The sequence below is a fragment of the Vulpes vulpes genome, chromosome 13 (assembly GCF_048418805.1).
Source record: "Vulpes vulpes isolate BD-2025 chromosome 13, VulVul3, whole genome shotgun sequence".
Taxonomy (NCBI): domain Eukaryota; kingdom Metazoa; phylum Chordata; class Mammalia; order Carnivora; family Canidae; genus Vulpes; species Vulpes vulpes.
In genome coordinates this window covers 120,207,473-120,231,089 of record NC_132792.1, presented here as the reverse complement: position 1 = coordinate 120,231,089, position 23,617 = coordinate 120,207,473, and the positions used below count along the sequence as shown (strand labels likewise).

Genomic DNA, 23,617 nt, shown 5'->3' with positions numbered 1-23,617 from the left:
CTTGGACTTCCTCTCTTCATTGTCTACACTTGCTGATCTCACCCAGTGCCTTTAAAATGAGTGCATCTCCAGCCCAGTCCACGTTGTGAGTCTAAGATTCAGATACTTCACAGCCTAAGGAATGTCTTCCTCTTTATGTCTAGCAGGCATCTCAAATCTAGTGAGTCCCTGCATTGCCATATCTCTGGCTGAGCTCCATCAGACCCGCTCTTTCCACAGACTTCCTCATCTCTATTAATGGGGCTTCACCTTCCCCATCACTCAGGCCACCAGAACTTGAAGTCATTCATGAAAAACAACAACGATTTTATTGACACAAACTTTGAGTATCATAAAATTCACCCACTTAAAGTATACAACTCAATGGCTTTTGGTGTATTCATACAACCAATACCAGTCAATTCAGAACACTTCATCTCTCCAAAAAAGAGACCCTGTGCTTTAGGTGAAGCCATTCTTGACTTCTCTTTTGTGGCCCACCCGGAGTCGATCAGCAAGCCCTGTGGGTTCTGCCTTTAGGCAGGATATTCTGAATATTCCATCTCTCACCATGTCTGCTGAGCATCCAAGCCCCATCACCTCTTGCCTGGGTCATCGTGACTACTTCTTAGCTGGGGTCCCTGCACTCTCCCTGGCACCCCTTGAGAATGTCCTAATCAGCAGCCACAGTGATGTCCCAAGGCAAACCACATCCCTCTGCTTGGTGGTCTCCACCCCACTCAGGAAAAGCCAAAGTCCTTGCAAAGGGCCACAGACCTGGCAAACTTGGGCCCATGACATCTCTGACCTCACTTTTACTCCTGGGCTTCAGTCACTCTGGCCTCTTGTCCCCCCTGCCAACACTCTCCCTCTCACAGGCATTCTCTCTGCCTGCAAAGCCCCTCACCCAGATTCTCCTGTGGTTCGCTTCCCACACAGTGGATTTACCATGAAGCAAATACAGCTCAAGCCTCAGCCTTCACTTGCTGCTCCTCTCATTTTCAAAGAAGCTTTTAGTGAAAGGGGATGAGGGATGATGAGTGGGTAGCAGGACAGCTGGATATTTGAATCTCAACATTCCAGGTAAGTCTTGGGACAGCTAGACATAGCCTGCCCTTTTGTCCAATACTATGGATCAACACATTTCCAAATTGCTCAGAATCCTGGATCAGAAAAATCTGGAACATTGGATAAAAATGAAGATTCCTAGGCCCTACCCAAGATCTACCAAATCAGAAGCTCTGAGAACCTTTGTTGTAAATAAGCTCCACACCTATTTCTTTCCTTTTTTTTTTTTTTTTTTAAATTAATTCCAGTTGGTTAACATATAGTGTCATATTACTTTTAGGTGTATGATAGAGTGATTCAACACTTCCATATATTGCCTGGTGCTCACCAGGACAGATGAGCTCCTTAATCCCCATCACCTATCCCACCCATTGCCCACCAACCTCCCCTCTGGTGATTGTTTATTCTGTATAGTTATGGATCTGTTTCTTTGTGTGTGTGTCTCTCTCCTTTTTTCCTCCCTTTTGCTCGTTTGTTTTGCTTCTTAATTTCCACATATGACTGAGATTATGTGGTATTTGTCTTTCTCTGACTGACCTATTTCACTTTGCATAATACAGTAGCTCCATCCATATGGCTGCAAATGGCAAGATTTCATTTTTTATGGCTAAGTAATATTCTATTATATATACCACTTCTTTTTAATTAATTAATTCTGAGAGAGAGAGAGAGAGAGAGAGAGAGAGAGAGAAAGGGAGAGAGAGAGAGAATCCCAAGCAGGCTCCATGAATAGTGCCGAGCCTGACACAAGGCTCAATCTTACAACCTGCCCGCAATCATGACATGACCTGAAATCTAGAGATGGACGCTTAACTATTGAGCAATGTGCCCCAATATATCACAACTTCTTTATCCATTCATCACTTAATGGACACTTGGGCTTCCATGTCTTGGCTATTGTAGACAATGATGCTATAAACATTGGGGTGCATGTATCCCTTTGAATTAGTACTTTTGTGTTCATTAGGTAAATACTAGTGCAATTACTGGATCATAGGGTAGTTCATTTTTAAAAGATTTTATTTGAGAGAGCATGAGAGAGAGAGAGAGAGCATGAGAGAGCATGAACAAGGGGGAGGGATAGAGGGAATGGGAGAAGCAGACTGCTGAGCAGGGAGCCAGATTCGGAACTTGATGACCTGAACCAAAAGTAGATGCTTAACCAACTGAGTCACCTAGGCACCCTGGATCATAGGGTAGGTCTATTTGTAATTTTTTGAAAGACCTCCATAATTTTACAGAATGACTGTACCGGTTTGTATTCCTACCAACAGTGCAGGAGGGTTCCCCTTTCCACACATCCTTGCCAACACCTGTTGTTTCTTTTGTTTGTTGATTTAGCCATTCTGACAAGTGTGAGGTAATATCTCATTGTGGGTTTGATTTGCATTTCCCCAGTGATGAGTGATGTGTGGAGCATCTTTTCATGTGTTTGTTAGCCATCTGGATGTCTTCTTTTAGAAAATGTCTGTTTATGTCTTTTGCCCATTTTTAATTGGATTATTTGTTTTTTAGGTGTTGAGTTGTATCAGTTCTTTATATATGTTGGATACTAACCCTTTATTGGTTATGTCCTTTACAAACATTTTCTCCCGTTCTGTAGGCTGCCTCTCAGTTTTCTTGATGGTTTCCTTTACTGTGCAGAAGCCTTTTGTTTTAATGAAGTCCCAATAGTTTGTTTTTGCTTTTGTTTTCCTTTTATTTTCCCATGCCTCAGGAGACATATCTATTTTTTTATTTTTTTCCATTTTCTCCTGAAATTTATTTTTTTTAATTTTTAAAAATTTTTCTTCTTAAATTTATTTATTTTTTTAAATAAATTAATTTTTATTGGTGTTCAATTTACCAACATACAGAAAAACACCCAGTGCTCATCCTGTCAAGTGTCCCCCTCAGTGCCCGTCACCCATTTCCCCCCACCCTCCGCCCTCCTCCCCTTCCACCACCCCTAGTTCGTTTCCCAGAGTTAGGAGTCTTTATGTTCTGTCAGGAGACATATCTAGAAAGAAGTTGCTATGCCCAATGTCAAAGAGGTTACTGTTTGTGTTCTCTTCTAGGCTTTTTATAGTTTCAGGTCCCACATTTAGGTCTTTCATCCATTTTGAATTTATTTTTGCATGTGGTATAAGAAGGCTGTCCAGTTTTATTCTTTTGCTTGTTGCTGTCCAATTTTCCCAACACCATTTGTTGAAGTGACTGTCTTTTCCCTATTGGATGTTCTTTCCTGCTTTGCCGAAGATTAATTGACAATTAGTTGTGGGTTCATCTCTGGGTTTTCTATTCTTTTGTAATGATCTATAGATCTATAATGATCTATGTGTCTGTTTTGTTTATTTTTGTTCCAATACCATACTGTCTTGATCACTACAGCTTTATAATATAACTTGAAGTCTGGAATTGTGATGCCCTCAGCTTTTCTTTTTCAAGGTAGCTTTGGCTATTCAGGGTCTTTTGTGGTTTCACACAAATTTAGGATTATTTGTTCTATCTCTGTGAAAAATGCCATTGGTATTTTGATAGGGATTGCATTAAATCTGTGGATTGCTTTGGGTAGTAGAGACATTTTAACAATATTTGTTCTTCCAATCCATGAGCATGGACTGTCTTTGCATTTATGTCATTTTCAATTGCTTTCATCAGTGTTTCATAGTTTTCAGAGTACAGGTCTTTCACCTCTTGGTTATGTTTGTTCTTAGGTATCTTATTATTTTTGTCCACACCTATTTCTTGAGCATGCTACACGGTTTGATTGTGTATAATTGTCCCTGCCCTGTGCCAATCTGTGAAACTGGGTTTTCAGATTGTGTGATTGTGCCTGAAGTTCAGGGTGCTTCTGGAACAGAGATTTTCTGCTCAGTTAACTATTTAAGAACTCTTTATTATCCTCTGATGTTGAGGCACTGGCTTCTATGTTAGTGATTTTCATAGAATAGGCTATCCAACTTTTTTTTTGATAAATCTTTTTTTTTTTCTTTCTAAATTTGCATCTGAGGTTCTTTTCAAGAGAAAACTTGTCTTGTTTATCTCTGTGTGCCTTGAGTCCCTGGCATGTTACATTGGCACAGCAGATGCTAACAAATACGGAAGGAATTCAATTTACATGATAATGGTACAGAGCGAGGGATGTTAATATTTACTAGTCCTTGGAATGGGTAGGGGCAGCTCCTTGGCCATGGGGGGGAGGTCAGCATCACTAGCATGCATGGAAGCTGTCAGCAGTGTGAGTCATAGCAGTCTGGAGGGAATTGTCCTCCAAATCAAACTATGTTTTGGGGTCAAAAGTGGTTCTAATTCAAGACTAACCAGAGTCTCCTGCCTGTAGGGTCTTTGGCAGAAATCATGGTCCTGCAGATGACGTGGCTCACTGGTAACTGCTTCATATTTCCCCAGGCTTCATCTAAATGTGGTGCCATGGTTTGGAGTCCTAAGCTATACACAACAAGCCAGAATGATCCTGCAGCTTTTAAGAGAAGAAAAGCCTGCAAACTTTGTATGGAAACACAATATATGGCCTTTCAAATGTTTTTATTGTACCCCTGCCCCCGCAGGAGGGGCACATTTTAGGGCATTGATAGTAGAAGCAGGAGTAGCAGCCCCATTAGAAAGTGCTGGGAGTCAATGAGCAAAGCCAATTTATCGTATGTCAGAAAAGAAAATACTGGCATTGGGGGGAGGACTACAGAACCAGAGGCAAGAAGTGGGGGCCAGAAGGAGATGTCAAGAGCTGTAGGCTTGGGGTATCCAACTCACTTCTGAATGAGCAGCTGTGGTTCAGGCCCCACCCATTGGGTTCGAACATGTTGCAGAAAGCAGGAGACCAGTGAGAAGGGCTTTTTTTTTTTTTTTTTTTTAAGATTTTACTTATTCATTCATGAGAGACAGAGAGAGGCAGAGACACAAGCAGAGGGAGAAGCAAGCTCCCTGCGGGGATCCCAATGCAGGACTCTATCCCAGGGCCCTGGGATCATGCCCTGAGCCAAAGGCAGATGCTCAACTGCTGAGCCACCCAGGCATCTTGAGAAAGCTTTTAAAGAGTGAGATGCTTGTTTTCCTGCTCAGATTCTGAGCCTCTTGAGGCATTGTGGTCTCTAAAGGAAATCAGAAATGACCACCTCTTTGAGGGTGTCTTTATCCTCAGCTCTTACAAAATGTCAGGTGTTTGCAAGTAGCTAATGTCCTTGAACATCATTCAGATGCCCTTTGTGTTCTGCTAACTTGAGTTTAGTGTCAGGGGCTGGGATGACAGACACTAGGTGGAACCAGAGCTAGAGAAACTGTCCCCCAGGATGGGATGGCCAGCAGCCATTATCCCCAGGGGCTTGATGAACTGCCATGACTTTCTTATCAGAGGACATTTTGTCTCGTGCATTGGGGCAACATGTGGCAGAACTGGGTTCTAAGAAATCATCTCAGAGCTGGAGGTGAGTAGGGAGGGCTTGCGCAAGGCAGGAGTGTGTTGGATCCTCTAGCTGAGCAACTAATGTTCTGGGCTGGGCTCTGACTCGAGTGTGGACTTGCAGAACCCAGTGGGAAGCCAAGGCAGGCAAGGACCTACCCTCATGGGTTGGGTGAACACAATGAGCAGGAGAAGGAGGCTCGAGCCCAATGTGGAGGGGTGCATTGAGGAACTCTGCTGCCAAAAAAAGAGAGTGTGTTCCATTTAAGGACTGAGCCTTGAGCCAACTCACCTGTTTTGTCTTTTGTTCTTTCTCTTGACTCCTCTGGTTTGTATCCTCGCAGTTCATGACAGGCTCTTGTCTTTACACATTGGGAATAAATCTTTGGATACTGCCTCGCCCTGGGTAACTTCTTCATGGCAGATAGCCTAGGAAAACTTGGGCTGCGTCCCTGGGGACGGCAGTTAGGGGACTGCCTGGGCCTCTTGCCTTTACCCTGGGCTGAGGGTGGAGAGGAAACAAAGAAACAGGGTCATTTTTCTTTCCAACAATAGGAAGCTATGTTTTGTGTTCCTATCCATTATTGCCCTCCTCCTAAACTATCATCCCAATCACATTAATGCTCCTGTAAATCATGGCTTCCTCATCCTGATGTTTACAGAAACATTATACATAATAGCCAAGATATGGAAGCAGCCCAAGTTTCCACTGACGAATGAATAAAGAAGAGGTGGTGTATATACACACTGGAATATTACTCAGCCGTGAAAAATAATGAAATCTTGCCATTTGCAATGACATGGATGGAGCTAGAGAGTATCATGCTGAGTGAAGTAAGTTAGAGGAAGATAAACACCATATGATTTAATTCATATGTGGAATTTGATGAACAAAACAAATGAGCAAAGGGGAAAAAAAGAACCAGAGCAGCAAACCAAAAAACAGACTCTTCACTCTAGAGAACACACTGATGGTCACCAGAAGGATGGTGGGCAGGGAATGGAGATGGAGTGCACCTGTCATGATGACCACCGGGTGTTGTACAGAAGTCTTTGAATCACTATATTGTACACCTAAACCTAATATTACACTGTATGATCACTAACTGGTATTTAAATAGAAACTTAAAGAACAATTATATCTTAAAAACTAAAACAAGACAAAACACCCCAACAAAATGGGATATGTGGGTGGCTTACTTAGCTGGGTGTCTGACCCTTGGTTTTGGCTGGGGTCACCATCGCAGGGTTCTAGGATCAAGCCCTGCATCAGGTTCCTCACTCAGTGAGGGGTCTGCTTGAAAGATTCTCTCCCTCTGCACCCCCTCCCCCAATAAATAAATCCTTAAAAAGCAAAAACAAAATCCCCATAGCTTCCTTTCCTCTGTCTCTCTCCAAACAACATCGTGGTCTACTCTCTACCTGTAATTCACTGAGTGACTCTGGTCAGGCTTCCTGTTTCATTTCTGTTACCATGTATGGCTGGAGAACATTGCTGCCTCATGAGCTCATAGAGCAAGTTGATTGAGAGGCTCGTTGAGATGGTTCTCTGCGGTTCCTTAATGAGAGGGGCTGAGGAAGAATGAGCAATGTATACTTATGGATGGGACAAATCAATTAGTGGCCTGAAAACTGCACTGGAATCTTTTATGTCACAATGATGCTATTCTCTGCCCTAAATTAGTGATTGCCTAATCATCTGTGTTGGTTAAAAATACAGCTCCCGGGGCAACTCCTCTGGAGACATGGACTCAGCGGACGTGGGTGGGCACAGGGCACCTGCATTAATGAGAACTTGATGGATTTCTGAGGTCCAGAGAGTTTGGAAGACTGTCTTCAGGTGTGTACTGCCGAATGGTGTCTACAGGATTCAAGTCTGTATACGTCATTTTGCTCTGCATACAAATCTTAGAAAAACCAACATTAAAGAAAAGTTGAAAACCTATACTCTCTTGATCTCTGCCGTTTGAGTATAGTGGTTCCACATCTCTGCAGTTCCTTGTATACACACTCACATTTTCCATACTTCTAAATGTAAAAATACAAAAAATTCAAAAAGTTTTATTCTGCCCCTTTTTTGTTTACAGAATATATCAGAAACATCTTTTCCTTGGTGTTATATAATGTTGGTAATTATAATGTTAAACATCTATAATGTACCTATTTACCAAGCACTGGATATTTTGATTGTTTCAAATTTTTTGTTTATAGTACAGATGATGTAATAAACATTTTGCATAGATAGGTTTTGCCTTTAAAATTTTTAGAAGGGATCCCTGGGTGGCGCAGTGGTTTGGCGCCTGCCTTTGGCCCAGGGCGCGATCCTGGAGACCCGGGATTGAATCCCACGTCAGGCTCCCGGTGCATGGAGCCTGCTTCTCCCTCTGCCTGTGTCTCTGCCTCTCTTTCTCTCTCTGTATGACTATCATAAATTTAAAAAAAATAAAATTTTTAGAGTAGTTTTTCAGGAACAATACTAGTGAATTAAAGAGTTTTAATATTTTAAGACCACAGTGATTAATACTGGAATATAAAATGTTTCCTCCAACAAATGTTGGAGAGGATGCAGAGAAAAGGGAACCCTCCTGCACTGTTGGTGGGAATGTGAACTGGTGCAGCCACTCTGGAAAACTGTGTGGAGGTTCCTCAAAGAGTTAAAAATAGACCTGCCCTACGACCCAGCAATTGCACTGTTGGGGACTTACCCCAAAGATTCAGATGCAATGAAACGTCGGGACACCTGCACCCCAATGTTTCTAGCAGCAATGGCCACAATAGCCAAACTGTGGAAGGAGCCTCGGTGTCCATCGAAAGATGAATGGATAAAGAAGATGTGGTTTATGGAATATTGGAATATTCCAATGGAATATTACTCAGCCATTAGAAACGACAAATACCCACCATTTGCTTCAACGTGGATGGAACTGGAGGGTATTATGCTGAGTGAAATAAGTCAATTGGAGAAGGACAAACAGTGTATGTTCTCATTCATTTGGGGAATATAAATAATAGTGAAAGGGAATATAAAGGAAGGGAAAAGAAATGTTGGGAAATATCAGGAAGGGAGACAGAACATAAAGACTCCTAACTCGGGGAAACGAACTAGGGGTGGTGGAAGGGGAGGAGGGCGGGTGTTGGAGGGGAATGGATGACAGGCACTGAGGCAGACACTTGACGGGATGAGCACTGGGTGTTTTTATGTATGTTGGTAAATTGAACACCAATAAAAATTAATTTTAAAAAAATAAATAAAATGTTTCCTCATTGGTAGAAATTGGTTAACTAGTCTTATGTGTAAAATGCCTGCAAATCTGTAGTACATTTCCTTCACTTCTTCATATTTAAAAGTCCATTTTCTTTTATTCTCATCATAGTTGTTTAGTGGGAATGCTGTTTATATAGGGATGGCCTCTCTGATGGGACCCTGGGATGTCTGGGACAATGTCAATGTCAACAAAGGCAAAAGACTAAATCAAATGTCCTGAGGTAGATGTTGCTTAAGAATATGTGAACGTGGGGAGCGAGTTGGGGGCAGATCTCGGAAGGTCCTGCCAGCCATGCAAGCACTTTGGAGTATATACCATGTAAGAAAGGGACTGGTAGGGGAGTGCTGAGTGGAGGAGTCACATGTGTGTTGTGGGTCAGTGGGGAGAACAGAAGAGTGGCTGAGATGGAGGCAGGGAGGCCAGGGGGAGGCTCCCGAGTGAGGCAAGAGAGGACAGTGGCTTGCACATGCCAGAGGAGGGGTCAGGCAGTGAGAGATGTCAGAGTGAGAGATGGAGGGGAGTCAGTGATGGCAGGATCTGAACACAAGAGGAAGACGGCAGATATTTCCTGAGAAGGGAAAACGAGGAGCAGGTTCTAGGTGAGGGGATCAAGAGCTTCGCTTTGATTGTGTTCAATTTCCTTTTTTTTAAAAAAAGATTTTTATTTATTTATTCATGAGAGACACAGAGAGAGAGGCAGAGACACAGGCAGAGGGAGAAGCAGGCTTCATGCAGGGAGCCTGATGTGGGACTCGATCCCAGGACTCTGGGATCACACCCTGGACCGAAAGCAGACGTTCAACTGCTGAGCCACCCAGGTGTCCTTCAATTTCCTTTTAAAACCAGTTTTATGGGGGCCCCTGGCTGGCTCAGTCAGTGAAACATGTGGCTCTTGATCTCAGGGCTGTGAAATAGAGCCCCATGCTGGGTGTGGCTATGACTTAACCCCCCCAACTTTATGGAGACATAATGTGCATGCAGGGAAGTGCACACGTGCGGTTTTATGAGTCATGTCGGGTGTGTGTATCCATACAACCACCACTGCAAGTCGAGAAGCAGGACACCTTCCTCGCTCCGGGGGGTCTCCCTGCGCCCCTTCCCAGCCACCCATCTCACACACCCCTTGCTGCAGGTGAACACCGCTGTGCTTTCCACTGCACAGACTTTCCATCCGCAGGTTCTGTGTAGGCGCTGCGGGGAGCGGGAGGAAACCCACATGGTCCTCTGCTACAGGGTTCCCTGCTCAGTCCATGTCTCCTATGCTGACGACGGAGCTCTCGGGGCCTGTCCCGCCGGGCTGCATGCTTTCCCCATGTCCCTGCTTTCTTATCATGACTTTGATAGTCACTACTTCTCGGTATTCTTGGCATTCTCTGCAGCCAGGAAGATTTTTTTAAAAAGGTAGATTGATTGATTGATTGATTGAGAGACAGAGAGTGCACGTGCACAGGCAGGGGAAGGCGCAGAGGTAGAGAGAGAGGAGAAGCAGATCCCTACTGAGCAGGGAGCCCTGTGCGGGGCTCCATCCCGGGACCCCGAGATCATGACGGACACCGCAGGCAGGAGCTTCATAGACTGAGCCACCCAGGTGTCTCTGCAGGCAGGAAGGTCTTGCTGATCATTACTTTCAGAAGTGTTTACAATGAAAATACTCATTTCCTTCTTCCTGGATGTAAAATAACATCCCATTACAGTGTGGTTTCAGCTTACCTCATGCATTTCTCCAGGTTCTGAGAAGTTCCTGTCTTTGGAGGACCCTTTGCTCCCATAAGTACTTGCCTATTCTGGCAATCACATGGACATTGGATGCTAACCATTGGCACTGACCTGCCACAGGACATCCCAGGAGGACGTCGTGCAGCCATGTGCTTCATCCTGCCTGACTTCTCGTCCCTGGCCTACTGTGGATGCCATATATGGAGCAGTCACAACCCAGGCAAGTACTCAGGACTCTGTTTTACATCTCTTGGCTTCCTTTCCATTATTTTTTTTAATGGTTCTGCCACAGTCACATAATAGCATCATGTCTGAGGTCATTGGGATCCAGGAAACAGGGAGTGTCCAGAGGGGTTGGGCTGCCTGAGGCAGGACATCCCCAGCAGAGCTGCTGAGGGTAGTGCCATGGGGCTGAGATCTCACAGCAAAAAGATGAAAAAGTATCGTATTGTTGCTGCAACAGGAGATTCAGTGTTGGAATCTACACATCCTTTTTTTTTTTTTAAAGATTTTTATTTATTTATTCTTGATAGAGAGAGAGAGAGAAGCAGAGACACAGGCAGAGGGAGAAGCAGGCTCCATGCAGGGAGCCTGACATGGGACTTGATCCCAGGACTCCAGGATCACGCCCTGGGCCGAAGGCAGGTGCTGAACTGCTGAGCCACCCAGGGATTCCCCGGAATCTACACATCCTGATGGCACATTTAGCATTTGACCCGTGGGATGGGGCACACATCTACAGAGGAGGATTGGTTTGTCAATGTATGGGAGCAGTTGATGTGTTTAGGGAGGGATATCCTCCTTATGTTCCCCAGGCCCTCTTTATGACACTGCTGATTTTGCACTTGGTCTTCATTTTCAGCCCAAGACCTCATGGCTACTCCACTAATGCACAAAACACCAAAGGGCAGAGGGTAGGAGAAATTGAAAAATGTTGTGAAGGAAAAATTTCGAGAGAGAGAGAGAGAGAGAGAGAGAGAAGCTAGGCATTGCATCCATCTTTCTCGTTCCTCTGGGATGTGTTTGGGCCCCTTACAGATGTTTCTGGGGATGTCGATGACTGTATGAAACAAGATTTCCTTTGTGACCCCTATGGGAACACATTTTCTCTGGTTTATGCCAGGAACAGTTGCTTCAGTCTTCCAAGAGCACGCTGTGCGTCCTGTGGTCGAATCTGCTTCCCTCTGTCCTGGAGTCTTTCACACTCAGAACTCAGAACCTGGGTCTCCCGTCCCTCCCCAGGAACAAGCCCACCCAGCTTCCTGCTGCCTTTCCTGCCTATATTCTTTTCCTTCTGATCGCCTCACCTGATTTTCCTTCAATTTTTATCACAGTATTTTGTAGAATCATTGAAACACTTGATATTCTCTTTGGAAACAGTGGTATATAAATAAATTGTAGTTAAAACCTTGAGGGGGAGAAGTCTTTGTTACTTAGGGACCTTGGGCAACTATCCTGTGGTTTTGCTGTTTGTTTTTTTCCGGCGGGCATATAAAGTGGTGTTTTAACGTACAGGTTCTGGAGTCTGGCCACTGGGGGTTCAGGTCTTCACTCTACTACTTCCCTCTTGTTTGAGCTCAGGTAAGTCACTTAATCTGTCTGTGCTGCTAGTTTGCTGCTTGATGATCCATCCCATTTTTTCATTTACTTAGCATAACTATGGGAAGTCCATTGTTTGATTGCATCTTCTAGTTTTGCTTTACTCAGGAAACCCTAAATTTTAGTCACAGTATAGTCAGTGTATTGGTGTATTATGTGTATTGCTGTGTAACAAATTAGCCCCAAATCCAGCAAATTAAAACAGTACATGTGTTATTTCATAGTAGTTGTTCCCCATGAGTCAGGAATGTGGGAAGGGCTTAGCTGGGTCCTCTGCTTTGGGATTTCCTTTTTTAAAAGAGATTTTTTATTTACTTATTCATGAGAGACACAGAGAGAGAGGCAGAGACATAAGCAGAGGGAGAAGCAGGCTCCATGCAGGGAGCCCGATGTGGGACTCCATCCCAGGACCCTGGGATCATGACCTGAGCCAAAGGCAGACGCTCAACCACTGAGCCACCCAGGCATCCTTGTTTTGGGATTTCTGAAAAGATTGCAATCAATGGTGTTATCTGAAGGCTCAGCTGGGGAAGAGTCTGCTTCCAACATTATATGACTGTTGACATGATTCTGTGTTTCAGTGGTGGTTGGACACAGGCCTCCCTCTGCACATTGCCATTTGCTTCATCAAAACTGGTAAGAGAGACATTCTATAAGCAACATGAAGGCCGCCATGTCTTGTACCTTGATGCTGCACCGTAAAGAATCTGTCTGGTCTTGACTCCTGTTCCTGGGATATAGCCTCTATATCCTGAGAATTCCCTGAGCTGTCGGGTAGGAATGTCTTGTTACTCATGGCAGCCCCTCTACCATGTCACATTTCTGTTGATGAGATGACCCAGGGTGCACAGTTCAGAAGACCAACCACATGATGAGGGGTTGGGACTTTAGCTTGACCTCCTGTGGGGAAAACTTTGGAGATGGAGCCTGGCCCACCAGTAGCCGATGGTAAAGCAACCATGCAGATGAGGAAAACTCCAGTAAGAACTCTGGACACTAAGCTCAGGTGAGTCCATCTATGTGTCCTGATTCCACAGGAAGAAGATGAGGAAAGTCTGCATTAGTGACCCTCTCCAGCTTTGCCCTGTCCTAATTTGTATGCATCACAATAAAACAGTAACTGTAAGTACTTTCTTGAGTTCTGTGAGTCACTCTAGTGAACTATTGAACCTGAGAAGTAGTGAGATTGCCTGGATGTGGAGCCAGTTGCTCAGAAGTGCTAGGGGCTCGGGGACCCCAAACTTGTGGCTGCATTTAAAGTGCGGGTGACCTGGTGGCCTGCGCTCTTACATCTACAGAATCTGTGCTCCTCGAAGGTGTCTGGTGTCTTATTGAAGTATTGCACCTTATCTTGCAGGAACATTCCCCTACCTGTTCTGTGGGTTGGAAGCATGACCCAAGACTCATCCTACACTGCAGGAAAAGGGGATCACATGTGGGCATGGACAGCAGGAAAGGAGAAAGCCAGAGTGCCTCAGAAGCTTTCCATCACAGTCACAGTAGCCCATGGGATGTGGTGACTTGTCTTAGAACACATCTGCATTCATTAGACGCCCATGAGATCACAGATGATGGAGTTTTAATGGGTTTCATGTAGCCGAGTTTCATTGTCTTGTTTTACAGATTTGAAAAGTCAGGTTTGGTGAATGCAGGTGTCTCACTTGAGAGCATATGTAAAGAGCTAGTGCTCAGGTGAGGACAGGAGCCTCATGCTTTTCCATACACCATGCTGTGATTTAATCCAGCCACAAAGTCAGTTGGAACTGTTGTAGATAAATAGTTACATCCCTTAAAGCACATCTACATATATGGAGTCCTTTATAGACACAGAAAAACACCAAGGATAGGAAGATTCAGGTAGGGTCCAAGGTTTTGGAAGGCAAAGATTTTAACTGGCAGAAAATTGTAAAGGCTCTTTGTTTCCTGCACGTGATGCATTGATTTAAAATTTTTTTTAAAGATTTTATTTATTTATTTGAGAGAGAGAGAGAGAGAGAGAGAGAGAGAGAGAGAGAGAATGCGAGTGGAGAGGAGGGGCAGAGATAGAGGGAGAAGCAGACTTCCCCTGAGCAGGGAGTCAGATGCGGGACTCCATCCCAGGACTCTGGGATCACAACCTGAGCCGAAGGCAAATGCTAATGACTGAGCCACCCAGGTGCCGCCCCCCCCCCCCTTTTTATTAGGAAATCAAATTAAGAAGGAAGCACAGAATTTCAGAGGCTAGAGAAACAAAATACAAAAGCAAATGGGTGTGAAGCTTTGGACCAATAGTTTGTGGAGTATTGGCAATGTCCTCTAGATTGGTCAGCAGATGGATTCAGCTTCTAGATTAGCACCATGAGCCATGGCAGGAGCTTGGAACCTGCCCTGAGACTAGTGTTGACCAGCCCACTGCACACTAGCAGAAACCCCATCGTGTGTGGATGTGAACTGATCTCTCACCAGGTGGGCAGGAAAACTGCTTTTGGGATAAGAGGTACAGATGCTACCTGTGGCCATTCTGGTTTCCAGGACAGCTTCAGTGGAGACCTCTGAGCAGATTGCCAGGGAACAGCAGCCCTTGGTGTTGTGGGGTTGGACCACAGGGTTGGACAGCTGTGCAGGAAGCACTGGGAGATTCCGCTCTCAGCAAAGGCAGCAGGCAGTGTACAAAGCAAAGTTAAAATGTGCACGGGATTCAGGACTTGACAGGGACTCTGGTGTTGTTGGAGGAAAGGCCTTCTAGCTGCGGGATTCGAGGCATCAGTAATAGTGTCTACCTCACAGAAGTGCTTTTTTCTTTAAAGATTAAATCAGTCAATATACATAAAGGTCTTAGGACAGTGGCTCATACATGAAAAGAATTACATAGGTGCTTGCTATTAATTGTCACTGGCTTCTTCCAATGAACTTCTATAGAAATCACATGCTTTTACTGAATTTGTCTCAGAAAACAGAACAGACACAGTATCATGAACTCAGAGTGTAAATCTGTCTATTCAACATTCACTGAACATCAGCTGTGTGTCTACTGGGGGCCACGAGTACAGGGGTGCCTGTGGCAGGCGTTGTTCTGAGAACATGGGTATCTTCCCCATCTTTTGGGGATGGACCCAGGCCCACCCACACAGAGCATCCAGCCCCTTTGTTCTGGATTGGCATTTGCATCAAGCAAGGAGAGCCCGAGTCTTTCCCAGGAGCCAGCAGGCAGGACTGCCTCAAGTTGGAAGGATGTGAGCTGGTGACTCCACCACATGGAGACCAGCTAACAGAGAGAATCTGTAAGGAGAGGAAAGGAACAGAGGCCAGGAATCTGGTGGTGTTTGTGACCTACTCCCCCCCCCCCCCTCCCCCAGGGACACATGAGAGCTGATAAATTCCCATTTGTGTTGGCTGGTTTGACTTGGAGAGTGGTCATTTGTATCTAGTGGAGTCATGGCTAGTAGGAGGCCTAGTAGAGCTTGCTGTTTGGTGGGAGCCATCCAGAAACTGGAATAAGCATGCTGCAGGCCATGTGGTGAGCTACAGGGAGGGAGGTGCTCACAGCGGGGAACCACCCTGGTTTAGAAGGTCAGGGGTTGCTTTGCAGAGCTCCTCCTAAAGGAAGTGTGAGAATTAAGCAGGTAACAAGGGGCAGGACTGTGGGGGCTCAGTGGCAAGAGAGTGGGGTGATGTGGAGGAAGGCTATGATTTCCATATTGTTAAGTGGAGGCAGCAATAAGAGAGGCTGTTCAAACCATAGAGTTCTGTCAAATTACTTGGTCTTGTGCAAGGAGCAACAAAAAGCCACTTAAGCATTTTGTCAGGGGGACAATATGATCAGACTTTGTTCTAGAAAGGGCCATGTGGCTGCTGTGTGGGGAGTGGGTTGGGGGAGGGGAGGCCATTGTGGCCCTGGGAGGGCCATCTGCCTCCTGGATGGGAAGGTGGGCATGCGTGGGGTCGCAGCCACCCAGATCAGCATATATCCAGGAGGTGGGATGGACAGGCCTTGGTGATTGGCCCATGTCTCCCCTTTCCCAAGGATCCTGTGTGTTCGAGGGGTGACCTTTGTTGCTTTGCTCCACTTCTGCTCCCTATCTACCTGGCTTTGCAGCGTCAGATGCATTCTGTTCCCTCTTCACACAGCATCAGCAGATTTTCTCAGCAAAGTTCCATGGCTCTCCCCCCTCCTTTATTCGCCATGTTTCAAATCAGTTTTCATTTTTATTGCGGTCTTAGTGCACGTAAAGTTCGAATCATGCTGTGAGGCTTGTTAGAAAGTGTTTGGTTCTCCCTGCTTCTATTTCTACCTTCCTATCTTTAAACAATGTGCTCATGCTAACTTCTTGTTTGGATGACATATGTCCTCTAGTAGCTTCCCAAGAAACTGTGTAGGAGGGAAATTTTTGAGAGTATTCAGAAAATGTCTTCGTCTCACCTTTATGCATAACTAATACATGAGACAGAATTTTGGACTGATAATCATTTTCCCTCAGAATTTTGAAAGTCACACTCCATTTCCTTCTGTCTTCCAGTCATTCTTTTTTTTTTAATTAAAAAAATTTTTTTTAAAGATTTTATTTATTTATTAATGAGAGACAGAGAGAGAGAGAGAGAGAGAGAGGCAGAGACACAGGCAGAAGGAGAAGCAGGCTCCATGCAGGGAGCCCGATGTGGGACTCGATCCCGGGTCTCCAGGATCAGGCCCCGGGCCAAAGGCAGGCGCTAAACCACTGAGCCACCCAGGGATCCCCCTAACTTCTTGAGGAACCTCCATACTGTTTCCTACAGTGGCTGTGGGAAACAACCATGCAGACGAGGGGAATGCAGTTTGCATTCCCACCAACAGAGCAGGAGGGTTCCACTTTCTCCACATCCTCGCCAATACCTGTTGTTTGTTGTACTGTTAATTTAGGCTCTTCTGACAGGTGTGAGGTGGTGTATCTCACTGCGGTTTGATTTGCATTTTCCTGATGATCAGTGATGTGAGCATCTTTTCATACGTCTGTTGGCCATCTGGATGTCTTCTTTGGAGAAATGTCTGTTCATGTCTTCTCATTTTTTAGTTGGATTGTTTTGTTTTTGTTTGTTACTTTTTTCTTTTTTTAAAAGTAATCTCTACACCCAACACGGGACTCAAACTCAGACCCAGAGATCAAGAATTGTATATTCTTCTGACTGAACTAGCCAGGGGCCCTGGTCTCTAAATATTCTTATTTTATGAACATGATGTCTTCTCATCTTTCTGAAGTTTTAGTTATAGTTTTATGTTTTCTCACTGTCTCTGCAGTCTCTGTGTCCTTTGAGTTCTTTTGTTTTGTTTTGTTTTGTCCCCGCCCGTGTATCTGTTGTGATCTGTTTCTCATGCTGGAGATTTTCCTCAGCTGCCTGGTGAGCCTTAGATGTCTGCTTATATTTAAGAGAGTCACCCGTGCAGGTTGTCTGGAGACTCTGAGTGTGTAAATAGGGGTTGTTTATGGGCTTCACCAAATGGTGGAGGTGGAGGCATATCACCAGGGAACCCTTAGTCTAGATTCTAGGTCTTTCCTCTTTGGTCTGGTTGGTTTCTGTACAGAAGGATTCAGTAATATTTTCCCAAGTAGGAAAGGGGTTGAGCTGAGAGTATTTCCTTTTATCTGCTGAGAACAGTATGCCAACCCTCCACAGATTCCTGTTGTCCAGACAGTATACCTCCTACTGATGGGGTGGAGTGGGGACTCAGAGGGCCTGCTAGGGATCCCTTTCTACCTCAGCCTTTCCTTATAGGCTCTTCCAACATCAGCGAGATGAAATCCAACAGGGACAAACTCTAACATCCTATGCTTGAAATGAAAATTTCAATTAACACAGAACGTAAGAGGTGTTGTTTAACGTCCACTCATGGGAAAAAGACTGAGAGTAATGTGATTTCAGGATGTGATACAACGGTCCTTCAGATGCTAATCCACACATAGTCTGCATTAAGGGAAGTAGAACCTCCCTGTCTCCTTCACATCCATCTATGCCCTAGGGTCGCATTTGAATGGACCCTGAATTCTTGACTTGTCTATCCTCATTAATCATGAACCCTGGGCTTAGGCATTTCCATCTAGGACTGTCTACACTCTCGCTAGACTATAGAAATTGGCCTGGTCCAGTAGCCCAGTAATCAGAATTATGAATTGGGTGGAAGATAGTTATCTATGCAGGTAAGAACATTGTTAAGGAGCATATGTTGCCAGAGGTCAAGACTGGTTCAGGAATCCAGGGAGGCAGGTCATCAGTGAGGAGTGAGGAGGCAAGTCCCCAAGGCCAGGCAGAGAACTCAGGCCCAGAGCCAGCACTCAGAACATTATTACCTTCCTTGGGGACCAAATCAGAAATCCAAGAGTGCATGGGTGTAAGCTTGAAAGTCACTTGTCACTGGAATTATATCTGGTCAGAGAGGGGATCAGACTCCAAGACAGGGGTGGATTCTGCTGACCTAATTGGAGAGAGCTTCTAGAATGTCTTACTTGCTCCTAACTGACCATCTAAGGGAAAAATTGTGTGGTGATACACAATACTTTGCAATTGTAGAACACTCTGGCCAAATACACTAATCCATTTGTTCCTTTAAATTTCAACTGGGGAGAACAATTTCATCTTGGGGGATAGATGAGGGGCACTTATGATTACAAATTCTCATGCTATACTTTTAGGAACTAATGGGGCAAAATTCGAAAAAATTCAAAATTCAGCTTCTCATGTCTGACCATCAGAAATGAGGCACCACCCCTCCTAGCGAAGTCATGTGGTAGCTTCTTGCTCTTTCTCTGTAGGTAAGAGCAGATGAGCACCAAACCTTGCGGCTGGGCGAGGGTCAGGAGGCTGCTGGGTAGAGTAATATTGGTGAGTAACATCTTCAGTGAGTAACTAGAGTTGACTACCTGTCAGCATTGGTGTGGGTGGGACAGGTGATCCACTGTCAGGCCACGGAGTCATGTGGTTAGAACCGCCTCTGCGCTTACAGTAAATCACACAAGGATAAAAGGAGACCAGAAAGGAAGCGCTGACCTTGCTCTGTATAAACTTTTTCATCCCCTTTCACTCAGACATGTTTTATTTTTAGGAAGATTGTTCCTCTTGATCTGACCAAATAGGAATCCTTTTCTTGCATCTTTTGGCAAGACTTGAACATAATAACCTCTCCTTGGAGCCTCCCTGATTGGAAATGGGGATAGCAGGGAGGCAGAAGAGAATTAAAAATAACAACACAATTGGAAAAACTACCAGAGGTCATTTAACTTAACTGTCTTGAGGAACAGTTTCATTTGGAGCCTATTTCAGGAAACTGATTTTCTTTTCTTGAAGACACTCAGGGAAGAATATCTCATAAGCACATCAGACAAGTGCCTCAGGATTGGGTTTCAGCTGAATCCATCGGGGGAGGGGGGGGCAAGGGTCCTGCTTCTGGAGAGAATAAAGCCCAGGGCTAATCTGCGGAGCACTTTTGGTCTGAAATGATCATAAGGACATGAATTCCTACTGGGAGGGGGGGTAGGTTGTCCCCTCAAGCTTCAGTCAAATTCTCACATAGAGCTCATCTTTTTTTTTTTTTTTAAGATTTTATTCATTTATTCATGAGAGAGAGACACACAGAGAGAGAGGCAGAGACACAGGCAGAGGGAGAAGCAGGCTCCATGCACCGGGAGCCCGACGTGGGACTCGATCCCGGGTCTCCAGGATCGCGCCCTGGACCAAAGGCAGGCGCCAAACCGCTGCGCCACCCAGGGATCCCAATATTTATTTTTCCAATCTATGAGCATGGAATGTTTTCCTGTCTCTTTGTACCTTCCTCAATTTCATAAGTGTTCTGTAGTTTTTGGAGTACAAATCCTTTACCTCTTTGGTTAGATTTATTCCTATGGTTTTGGGTACAATTGTAAATAGAATTGGTTCCTTAATTTCTCTTTATTCAGTCTCTTTGTCGGTGTATAGAAATGCAGCTTATTTCTGTGCATTGATATTGTATCCTGCCCCATTGCTGAATTGCTGTATGAGTTCTAGCAATCTTGGGGTGGAGTCTTTTGGGTTTTCTATATACAGGATCATGTCATCTGCAAAGAGTGAAAGTTTGGCTTCTTTGTCAATTTGAATGCCTTTTATTTCTTTTTGTTGCCTGATTGCTGAGGCTAGGACTTCTAGTACTATGTTGAATAACCATGGTGAGAGTGGACATCCCTGTCGTGTTCCTGATCTTAGGGAAAGGCTCTCAGTTTTTCCCCATTGAGAGTGATATTTGCTGTGGGCTTTTCGCAGATGGCTTTTATGATGTTGAGGTATATTCCCTCTATCCCTACACTTTGAAGAGTTTTAATCAAGAAAAGATGGTGTATTTTGTCAAATGTTTTCTCTGCATCTATTGAGAGGATCATATGGTTCTTGTCTTTTATTAATGTGATCAGGTTGATTGTTTTATGAATGTTGAACCATCCTTGCAGCCTAGGAATAAATCCCACTTGGTTGTGGTGAAAAATCCTCTTAATATACAGTTGGATCCTATTGGCTAGTATCTTGGTAAGTATTTTGACATTCATGTTAATCAAGGATATTGGTCTGCAATTCTACTTTTTGGTAGAGTCTTTGTCTGGTTTTGGGATCAAGGTAGTTCTGGCCTCATAAAACGAGTTTGGAAGTTTTCTTTCCATTTCTATCTTTTGAAACAGCTTCAGTAGAATAGGTATTATTTCTTCTATAAATGTTCAGTAAAATTCCCCTGGGAAGACATCTGGCCCCGAACTCTAGTTTCTTGGGAGATTTTTGATGACTGCTTCAATTTTTCTTGCTGAGTATTGGCCTGTTCAGGTTTTTTATTTTTTCCTTCTTCAGTTTTGGTAGTTTATAAGTTTTCAGGAATGCATCCATTTCTTCTAGATTGCCTAATTTGTTGGCATATAGTTGCTCATAATATGTTCTTAAAATTTTATGTATTTCTTTGGTGTTGTTTGTGATCTCTCCTCTTTCATTCATGATTTTACTAATTTGAGTTTTTTCTTTTATCTTTTTATTAAGTCTGGCCAGGAGTTTATCATCTTATTAATTCTTCCAAAGAACCAGTTCCTGGTGTCATTGATCTGTTCTACTGTTCTTCTGGTCTCAATTTCATTGAGTTCTCCTCTAATTTTTATTATTTCTCTTTTCCTGCTGCGTTTAGGTTTATTTTCTGTTCTGCAGCTCCTTTAGATGTAAGGTTAGCTTGTGTATTTGAGATTTTTCTAATTTTTTGAGAAAGAATTGTATTGAAATGTACTTCCCTCTTAGGACCACCTTTGCTATATCCCAAAGGTTTTGAACAGTTGTGCTTTAATTTTTGCTAGTTTGCACAACTCTTTTAAATTATTCTCTAATTTCCTGATTGACCCATTCATTTTTTTTAGCAGGATGCTTTTTAACTTCCAAGTAACTTGAGTTCCTTCCAAATTTCCTCTTGTAATTGAGTTCTAGTTTCAATCTTTTTTTTTTTTTAATTTATTTGTGATAGTTACACACAGAGAGAGAGAGAGAGGCAGAGACACAGGCAGAGACACAGGCAGAGGGAGAAGCAGGCTCCATGCACCGGGAGCCCGACGTGGGATTCGATCCTGGGTCTCCAGGATCGCGCCCTGGGCCAAAGGCTAGCGCTAAACCGTTGCGCCACCCAGGGATCCCTGAGTTCTAGTTTCAAAGCATTGTTGTCTGAAAATATGCAGGGAATAATTCCGATCTTTTGGTATCAGTTGAGACCTGATTTGTGATCCACTATGTGATCTATTCTGGAGAAAGTTCCACATGCACTAGAGAAGAATGTGTATCTGAATATGTCTGTGAAGTCCATCTGTGTGAAGTCCAGTGTGTCATTCAAAGCCCTTGTTTCTTTGCTGATCTTCTACTTAGATGATCTGTCCATTGCAGTGAGTGGGGTATTGAAGTCCCCTACTATTTTTTTTAAAGATTTTATTTATTTATTCATGAGACACACACACACACACACACACACACACACACACACAGAGGCAGAGACACAGGCAGAGGGAGAAGCAGGCTCCATGCAGAAAGCCCAGTGTGGGACTCGATCCCGGGTCTCCAGGATCATGCCCTGGGCTGAAAGCGGCTCTAAACCTCTGAGCCACCCAGGCTGCCCTGAAGTCCTCTACTATTAATGTATTGTTATCTATATGTTTTTATTTATTTATTTATTTATTTATTTATTTATTTATTTATTTATGATAGTCACACACAGAGAGAGAGAGAGAGGCAGAGACACAGGCGGAGGGAGAAGCAGGCTCCATGCACCGGGAGCCCGATGTGGGATTCGATCCCGGGTCTCCAGGATCGTGCCCTGGGCCAAAGGCAGGCGCTAAACCGCTGTGCCACCCAGGGATCCCTATATGGTTTTTTTAAAAAAGATTTTATTTATTTATTCATGAGAGACACAGAGAAAGGCAGAAACACAGGCAGAGGGAGGAGAAGCAGGCTCCATGCGGGAGCCTGATGCGGAACTTGGTCCCAGAACTCCAGGACCACATCCTGAGCCGAAGCAGACGCTCAACTGCTGAGCCACCCAGCTGTCCCTATATGTTTCTTTACTTTGGTTATTAATTGGTTGATATAATTGGCTGCTCCAAAATTAGGGGGATAAATACTTATAATTGTTAGATCTTCTTGTTGGATAGACCCTTCGAGTATGATATAGTATGCAGGATGCTTTTGAAACAAGCATGAGGGCACTGTACTACTGCAGATGGCAGGTGCAGATGAGGGGACTGAGGCACACAGTACACTCTCAGACAATCTTCTTTTACAACCAAGATAGGGCTTCTTTCAGGGTGATGAGTTGTCTAGACAATGGTTTCCACAAATGGAAGATAAGCCTAGGGCAGCCCTCAGCCCACCATCACTCTGCATGGTGGGAAAGGAAGAAGTGAGACTGGTGGGGACTAGGGAGGCTTGGCTGCTGCCTGGAAAACATGGATATTGCTAGGAGTTTTTTGTCAGAAAGGTTTGTAACTCACTTTGAACAAATTAAATAAAAAGAGAGAGAGAGAGAGAAAGAAAAGAACGAAAAAGAAAGAAAGTTACCCATGAAAAATGATCAAATAGGGATGTCTGAGTAGTTCAGTTGGTTAAGCATCTGCCTTCGGCTCAGGTTATGATCTCAGGGTCCTGGGATTGAGCCCCACTTTGGGCTCCCTGCTCAGTGGAGAGTCTGCTTCTCTCTCTCTCTCCCTCTGCTCCTCCCCCTGCTCATGTTCTCTCTCTGTCTCTCTCAAACAAATAAAATCTTATAAAAAATGATCAAATACCAGTGAAATTTCACATGCACACTGCCTGTGTTTGGGGTGGGTTAGAGGGTGCTTTGGCCATAACTTCCTGCTCCTGTTCCTTTGTCTTCTACTTCTTTTCAACACCCTCCTAAAAAGATGGTGGGTGGGCTCTCTGGAGAGCGAGAATGTACCCACCATTTGTTTTTGGCTGTCTGCTTCTCACAGAAGACACTCAGACTCCCTTTCAGACTTCTGAAGTAATTGCCACACATTACTTTTTATACATTGACCAATGGGCATTTGCTTCACTGGTGTAATTTTGTACCTTATAAGTCAAACCTTAAAAAGTAGATTTCCTGAAATGTCTC

General features: G+C 44.2%; 1 long non-coding RNA gene across 6 annotated transcripts in view; it reads left to right on the top strand.

The window, feature by feature from the left end:
- The window catches only part of LOC112923577 (uncharacterized), a 49,886-nt gene that overhangs the window by 11,566 nt on the left and 14,703 nt on the right, over positions 1–23,617 (top strand). For 3 of the 6 annotated variants that reach the window (XR_011996299.1, XR_011996300.1, XR_011996302.1), the window contains exons 3-6: positions 10,437–10,645; positions 11,941–12,006; positions 12,606–12,660; positions 13,062–13,146. This is a non-coding gene — a long non-coding RNA (uncharacterized lncRNA). Of the gene's footprint in view, positions 1–10,436; positions 10,646–11,940; positions 12,007–12,605; positions 13,031–13,061; positions 13,147–23,617 lie in introns of all 6 variants that reach the window. The other 3 variants (XR_011996298.1, XR_011996297.1, XR_011996301.1) reach the window with 2 other exon arrangements.